This window comes from Thermobia domestica, chromosome 11, assembly GCF_964235325.1.
Source record: "Thermobia domestica chromosome 11, izTheDome1.hap1.1, whole genome shotgun sequence".
NCBI lineage: Eukaryota > Metazoa > Arthropoda > Insecta > Zygentoma > Lepismatidae > Thermobia > Thermobia domestica.
Window position 1 is genome coordinate 86,216,326 of NC_137464.1, and position 8,131 is coordinate 86,224,456.

Consider the following 8,131-nt stretch of genomic DNA (forward strand, 5'->3'; position numbering starts at 1 on the left):
TAAATTAGAATGTTATACTTGATACTAACAAGGAAGGGTCACGGAGTTGCTCCGCTGAGATCCGAACGAGACAATTGTGTTTGCATTTGATATGTTATAACTAGACGAATCCCAAAGTTATACGTGCCACTAGGCGGGATATCGTGAGTTACAACATATTTTGTAATGTAAAAGCTACAAAAAATTACCTGCAGAATAGTTTCAACCGAGTCATTTGTTCGGAAACGGTTGGGTAAATGGAAAACTCGGCGAACACGAATCCTATCATTTTCAAGAACAAACTTCTTGGGGTAAAAAAAAAAAAAAAAATTGCCCTAGGCTCACAGACGGAGTCCTACTTAAAATTTTCCAACGGCAAGGGGGGTTAAGTAGCACATCGTTTGAAAGCTGTTGTTAAATGGAAGAAGATGGAGCAAGTCTTGACTTTCTACGACAACCCTGTGCAAAATGGCGGCGGGTCAAAATGTAAACAAAAGCTTAATTGAAAATCTATTGCAACCTTGAATCCAAGATGGTCGCTTAAAACCTATATCTAAAAGATAGGCATATCAAACTGCTGAAGCTAGGAAAACCAAAGTTGGCATGAATGTTGATCGGTAGGTGACGAAAAGATGCGAAATGTTCAAAAACGCGACATATCGAGTTCAAAATGCCGCACTATATATCGAACGCATGCCCATTTCAAACCACAGGCGTTGGAGAAGCGAAATGTGGTATTTACAAAATATCCACAAAATATCATAGAGTATCATATAACAGATATCCACAAAATATCATAGAGTATCATATAACAGATATCCACAAAATATCATAGAGTATCATCTGTAATCCAATATGGCTCCCAATGTGAAAAATGAGTTTGAATATAAATATGCTATTTCTTGGAATATTGTGACAAACCAACAAAGTTTGCGCAGCTCGATGTACTGAAATGATTTACATGTGATTTGGTACTTCTCTCCAATTCTGTAAATGAATGCTTTTTTGTATATTTGGTATTGCTTGAAATATTGCGATCAAACCAACGAATAGCATACAAATGTAACCATCATGAATACGTTACAATAGAGTCCCCACCTGACTGGTGGAGCAAGTCCTTTAAGTATAAACTACGTGTAACAAAATTAGAAAAATACCTAAAGGTACTTATTCAGCTTTTGTTTAGTGGTATGAATAGGAAGTAAGTGTTGTGTGTTTATCGCATATTCATTATATTCACGTAAATGATATTGAGAGAACCGTAACGAACATGCATTAGGAACAGAACATATATACGTTGTTATGGAATGAAATAATAGTTGAAGTGAAACGAAATTCAATTGTTCTTTAGTCTTCCTATTGCTTCTAAATACATAATAGAAAAAATAGAGATTTAAATTTGTACTGTTATGAATGACATAGATTTTAAGCGGCCATCTTGGATTCAAGGTGGTCATAGATTTTAAATAAAGCTTTTGTTTACATTTTGACCCGCCGCCATTTTGCACAAGGTTGTCATAGAAAGTCGAGATTTGCACCATCTTCTTTAATTTAACAACAGCTTTCAAACTATGTGCTACTTAACCACTCTTGCCATTTGAAAATTTTGAGTCTGAGACCCTGCGGGGGACCCTGGGGAAAATTTTTTTATCCCAAAAAGTGTGTCCTTGAAAATGATGGGATATGTGTTCGCCGAGCTTTTCACTTACCCAACAAATGACCCGGTTCTGCCAGCTTTGTAGCTTTTACATTACAAAATATGTTGTAACTCACAATATTCCGCCCGGTGGCACGTATAACTTTAGGATTCGTCTAGTTATATCAAATGCAAACACAATTGTCTCGTTCGGATCTCAGCAGAGCCACTTCGTGACCCTCCCTTGTAAGAAATATCTTCAAGATCTGTACTCAAAATTTCACATTGTACCCTTTTGTTAAATTAGCTGTACTTTATTCTTCAAATTGGCAATAAGGTTGAGAGCATGGAAGCTCAGTGGTAAAGAACTAGGGATCTCTGGTGCAAGGTGTCCCTGGTTCAATTTCAGGTCTTATGAGTTTGTGTAGACAACACCGTGTATACTTTTTTCCGGGGTTCTCCCGTTTTCTCTCATTCTACCATTATTTCAAAAATAATTCACTTTCATTAATAGTCCGATTTCTTTAACATACATGACAATCATTGGAAGTAAAATTACAAGATTACATTTAATTTTTAAGCAATTATGTTAGCTTTGGCGCGCTTGGGTTTAATTCCCGATTGTGAACAGGTATTATATAATTTCGAACACGTAGATTTAATTTTTAATGTTTCGAACTTTATCGTTGACTGTCTTTTTATAAAAACATTTCATTAAATTTAGTAAATTTATTCATCCTTAATATTTATGTAATCATGAATGATGGAAATTGATTATAAATACACTGAAAAGCCCGCTTACAATATAAATTTCGTTAAATTAATTTAACATAGTTCTGAATTCAAGTATACCACTATTAGAATATGTTTGAAGCAAAACACAACCTATCTATGCAGTAACGCATTAATGAAAAGATTCCAGTTGTAACTTTAAAATTGTTCTGGGTGGAAAGCTTATAAAATGAGGTAGTCATTTTATGTTATGTTACTTTGGTTTTAGCGTCCCTTTCAGCAACGAGTTTATATGAGACATGGACTTACAGCTTAATGTGAAATCCCAACCACATGAGCTCCCGGCGGGAATCGAACCCGACTCTCCCACGCCAAAGGCGTGTACGCTAACTGCTTAGCAACGACGGAGCTCAGTCATTTTAGCAGTATGTATGCCAAGCGTCATATATGAATTATTCGCTTTGAGATAAACAAGCTTTTAAAAAATATACCACGATTTGCAATTTATTTATTTACAGTAGTACTTTATTTATCAACTATTATAAAAGCATCAATTTAGTGGTGAGAGTGGAATGGTTGATTCGCAATTTGCTGTTTTTAGGTTGTAAGTCGGAAATTAAAATAATAATAATTAAAATTATCACGAACCTGTTAATTACTCCGAAATTACTTATTTCCGACCCCCGTTCATAGTGACAAGTTTCTTTCAAATTAGTTGTAAAATAACCCTTTTCAGGGAATAGATCGAATTACCAATTATCCTGAGGATGGAATATTTTTAATAGGTTTAAACTCATAGTAGATGATGCTCTCGGGCATTAATGGCTTAAGTGCCAGAAATACTAATGTAAATAAACTTCATGCAATTCGAATAATAATAATAATAATAATAATAATAATAATAATATAACTACACACTAACACACACACACGCATTATATATATATATATATATATATATATATATATATATATATATATATATATATATATATATATATATACCTTACTCAGATAACATAATTGTTCTAAAATGCCCTATATATATGGGTGATTTTTCGTACTTCTTTTCTATTTTCTTACAAAATTAAATGAAATCTTTCAGTTTAAAGTCCCACGAATTATGCTCTTTAGGTTAAGAGGGGCGGATGATTAAGGCAAGTGAATGATGATGGAAGATTTGATAGAATGAGAATGTGGAAGAAAACAAGTACCCGAGAAAACCCACAGGGACGATGTTGTCCACCACAAATTTACTTGGCCGGGGGCGTCGAAGCAGGGACCCCACGCGACAGAAGTAAGCATTCAACCCCCTGAGACCCCACTATTCTGTTTTACCGATAGGACACGCCTCTCTAATTGGAAACAGTATTTTGTTATCGATGGTATTCGATGGAGAAATTTGGTTTCTTTAGCAACAAACCATTGGGTTTTGTAAGTCACAGTGCTGTTGGGTTAGTTATTACGTTTCATATGAATCTCTCTTACTATACACCTAATTTTCATTGCAATCTTATTATATCCTATAGAATATCACGTAATTTGAGGAAGGTATTCAGTGTCGAAACAGTTCGTTCGGCGACTCCATGTTCATTAAAATAAAAGTTCTATAAAACATGTCTTATCAATTTATGACTCATCGCTGGTATAAAACACAAATGTTGATTATCAGGTGATAATTCTATGTCACACTTTAATTCATAGAGATTATTAAGTTACGGTCTGCTTTCATACAAAATTAATTGGAAAGGAAAATGATCTTACCATTTATGCAGAAAGTCCCTTTCGATTATAGCTTAAGGAGAATCCAGCACATTGCGTGCAGTATATGACGAACTCGGACTTTAGTGCAGCGTTGCCAGTATATTACTAACAAATTTTCTGTTAGCTGATGTCGAGGAGTGCAAATGAGACATTAGGTAGTTTAACTAATAATTAGGTAGTTTAACAACTATCCTTTGGGTAACCTTCAGTAGAAATCTGAAACATTATAGGCCTTATGCAGAGTCGTGTGGAGGTATGATTAGCGTCATACTAAAGGCCTGTCTACTGCAGGAAACATAAGTCGAACTCTTTAGAATGGCACTAATCACGCGTCAGAACGACTCTGCATAAGGTTCTAAAGCTTTTATTCAGCTATGAAATGTCAGAATTTTTGGTAGGTGTACGCTAAATTGTTTTAAAAAATGTAGTGTATTCTTACACCCATGTACACTAGTTACATCGTAAATTTAAGATGAGTAGAACGTTGGGCTATGAAAATATTAGGAGCGTACACAGTGACGTAACTAAATGCTTACTCTTCCACAGGCAGCGTGAAGATGGGGCCTACATGTTTCTGTAGAAAGGACAGTACGAATCACTGGATTATCGTAACTGTCAAGGAGGACTTACTAATGCTCCAATGGCTTCTAAAATTCATCACTATAGAATCACCACTGTACAGTGTTTAAAAAAGTCATACCCTGTATGAGTTCTTCAGTTGCAAATCCTCTTTTGTTCATTTACAGCAAATCCCGGTAAACTGCTAAAAACTGTAGGATATTTTTTAAAGAATTGAAAATAATTGAGTCTGTTCATGTAAATCAATTGAACACCCTCAAATATTTCCATTTCTATAAAACATATTGATACCACAGTTTTACTGGGTTTTCCGGGATTTGCTGTAAATTGAAAAGAGCCAATTTGAAGAAATGAACAACTCAGACATAGAAAACGTTTATTTTGGTCATATAAATAGAAAGAATATGTAAATAGTCAATGTAAGAAACTATCGATATGTGTTTATGTTATTACGGTTTAAGAATGCACACTTTTATAGAATTCTGATTATAATCTGCTTTTGAATACAGAACTGATCTCTATGTAGTTTCATACTATATTTGACTGTACGGGGCACGGTGGTTCGGTGATAGAGCGTTTGCCTCTGCTGCGTGGGGTCCCTGGCTCGATCCCCAGTCAAGTAAGTTTGTGGTGGACAACACAATGGGTTTTCGTGGGTTTTATGACCGTGGGTTTTCTCAGGGTACTCCCCTATCCTCCCAGCTTCATTCCACCAATTCTTCCATCATTATTCATTTGCTTTAATCATCGCGGTTGCTTAGTGGTAGAGCGTTCACCTCCGGTGCTTGGGGTCCCTGGTTCGATCCCAGTTCGCGCCGTGTGGACTTTGTAGTGGACAAACACCGTGCTTGTGGGTTTTCTCGGGGTTCTCCCGTTTCCTCCCACTTTCTTCATTCCACCATTTCACTCATCTCCCATCATCACCGTCTCCTTTAGCCTAACCGGCATAATCGTGGGACCTTAAACTGAAAGATTTCAATTTATATTTGATTGTAAGAAATCAAAAGATAACCGTCAGTTGGTGTATGAAAGAAAGAAATGCGGAACCCACACATATAGACCAGAATGTCAGATGTACTAAACGCATTAAAAATTTTTAAACCATTTCTCGAAATCAATAAATGTTTTTTTTTCTTTTTTTTTTTAAAAAAAAAAAAGATTTCTCACTTAAGCACCCAACCTTTCTTCTGTAGCAACTGTTTCCATTGGACACTTTTCCATATTTTCTAGTCATACATCTAAAAATTACCATTTTGTTTTTTAAAAAAAGAAAAATTTATGTAGTGAATCTAATTTATAATGTCAGCAATATTAATAATGTTTTAATATATTACTTCACGTGATGCTGGCATTATCTACTAAATATTTTATTAAAAACTTATTCAACTCAATTCAGTTTTTAAATTTGGGGCTCCCTTTATGGCTTGCCCCCTATTGCGGGGTCGGTATTTACGTCCCTGTGATATACGCTATATACACCTCATTATATCTTTGCTGTTAGTTTTATGACACAATCCATTCAACTTACTACATTACTATTCGGACACTGAGCTTCAATATCTGATGAGGGTATATAGGTTCAGACTCCATTCTGAGGTGTAGGTCCACAGCTGCCATGTTTTAAGAGCAAACTTAACTACAGCTGGTTGTTATTGAAAATAGCTAATATTATATTTATGAAAAGGAAGGTCGTGTTTGTTTTCATTTTATAGTTGGATTTTTACTTATTTATTTGAAATTTCAGCACTACGTAATGCTGCCAACGAGACGAGAAATAAGATTTTCTCGTCCCGTCCCGTCTCGACAATTGTTGTTAGTCTCGTCTCGATTCCAGGAAAACTTTTCTCGCTTCGTTTCATAAATTTATGTCAAAATTTATACTCAAATTTTTACCCAAATTTATATCAAAATTTATACCAAAATCAGAATACATCTACATAAGAGAGGTTAACGAAAGATGTAATACAATAACACTTAGAAAATATTTACTATAGTGTGTAATGGCTTGTATGTCTTTAAATGCTGATAAATTCTCTTCATTATGCTCACACAATCACTTTATCAATTTATAGTTTTTATATTATGAATCATGGAACACTAAAACAGAGTGTTTAGTAGTGAAAAACTAAAACATTTCCACCAGTGACTTAGGTGAACTAGTATTGTCCACGAGACTCGAGAAATATCTCATCTCTTTAATTTAAAAGTGTATTCTTTTCGACTTGATTCTCGTCTCATGTGTAACACTAGCACTAATGTAGTTGCATTTGTAACATGGACCGATAGTGTAAAGTGGAGAAATCTTTCAGTTTAACGTCCCACAATTATGTCCTTTAGGGTAAGGGAGACAATGATTAAGGTAAGTAAATAGTGATGGAGAAATTTGTGGAATGAGAATGTGGGAGGAGACAGGAGTATCCCAAAGAAATCCACAGACACGATGTTGTCCAGCACAAACATACTTGTCCGGGGATGGAACCAGAGACTCCTCGCACCAGAGGTAAGTGCTGTACCAGTGAGCTACCGTGCCCCTCATAGTGTAAAGTGGAATACAAACAACATATCATTTTACTTTGAATCAGACGCAAGACTACATTTATAGACAGCAGACGTACTCAGTGATGATTCGCGAGATTCCTCCGGAGTATGTCTTCAATCGTGCTTAACGTTGGTTACCAGTATTTTCGAAGTACATTCTACTTTCACTTTCCAAAAATTAAAAGCCTCTCTCGGGCACAATCTTCTGAAATCACCACTGGGCATGTTAAATGTTATGTCAGTTTGGATGTTTCCACAATATTTAGCTCAGTTGCCTAAAGATTAGAAAAACTTTCAAGGTCCACAGAAAAATGGATGATTAGTTGTTCCTCACTTATGTGACAAAAGCACTGAGAATTCTAAATGTCAATATTGTCTATAGTACTTACACTCGGTGTCAAAAAAAAAAAAAATCCCTTATTTGGCAATTTGCAATTCCCTTTGTGACAACTCAAATTCAGTATGAATTGACTAATATTTATGTTTTCTCATTGTAGTTTAGGTATCATATGAAGTCCACATATTGTGCTTCCGTGTCACGAACATTCTTTTGGTGTGTGAGTTACCAGAATCAGTTCCCAATAGGAATACAAAATGTTTGGTATTGATTCAGAATCAAGAGACAATAAAGCACTGACTTGAATTAAGCTCAGATTACCTGAACTGAGTATACAGTACTTTTATATTGTCGTTGAAGCTAGTATTTTGCTTTTCTGCCAACGCGAATTAGAGATAGAGTGCTCAACTTGAACGTATAGATTCCATTTGAGATCATGTTTATTCATGATTTTACAATTTATATTGATATTTATAATAATTTTACCTGCACACTATTCTACTTGTCCTGGTCATCTCCTGTGAAGGTTTAAGCGCCGCGGTGGCTCAGTGGTAGACCTCTGGTGC

General features: G+C 35.3%; 1 protein-coding gene across 1 annotated transcript in view; it reads right to left on the minus strand.

The window, feature by feature from the left end:
- The window catches only part of LOC145664250 (uncharacterized), a 57,621-nt gene extending 53,367 nt beyond the window's left edge, over positions 1-4,254 (minus strand). The window contains exon 1 of the mRNA XM_081730751.1: positions 4,112-4,254. The gene's annotated coding sequence lies outside the window, so the exon portion shown is untranslated. The remainder of the gene's footprint in view (positions 1-4,111) is intronic.
- Between the last annotated feature and the right edge of the window lie 3,877 nt (positions 4,255-8,131).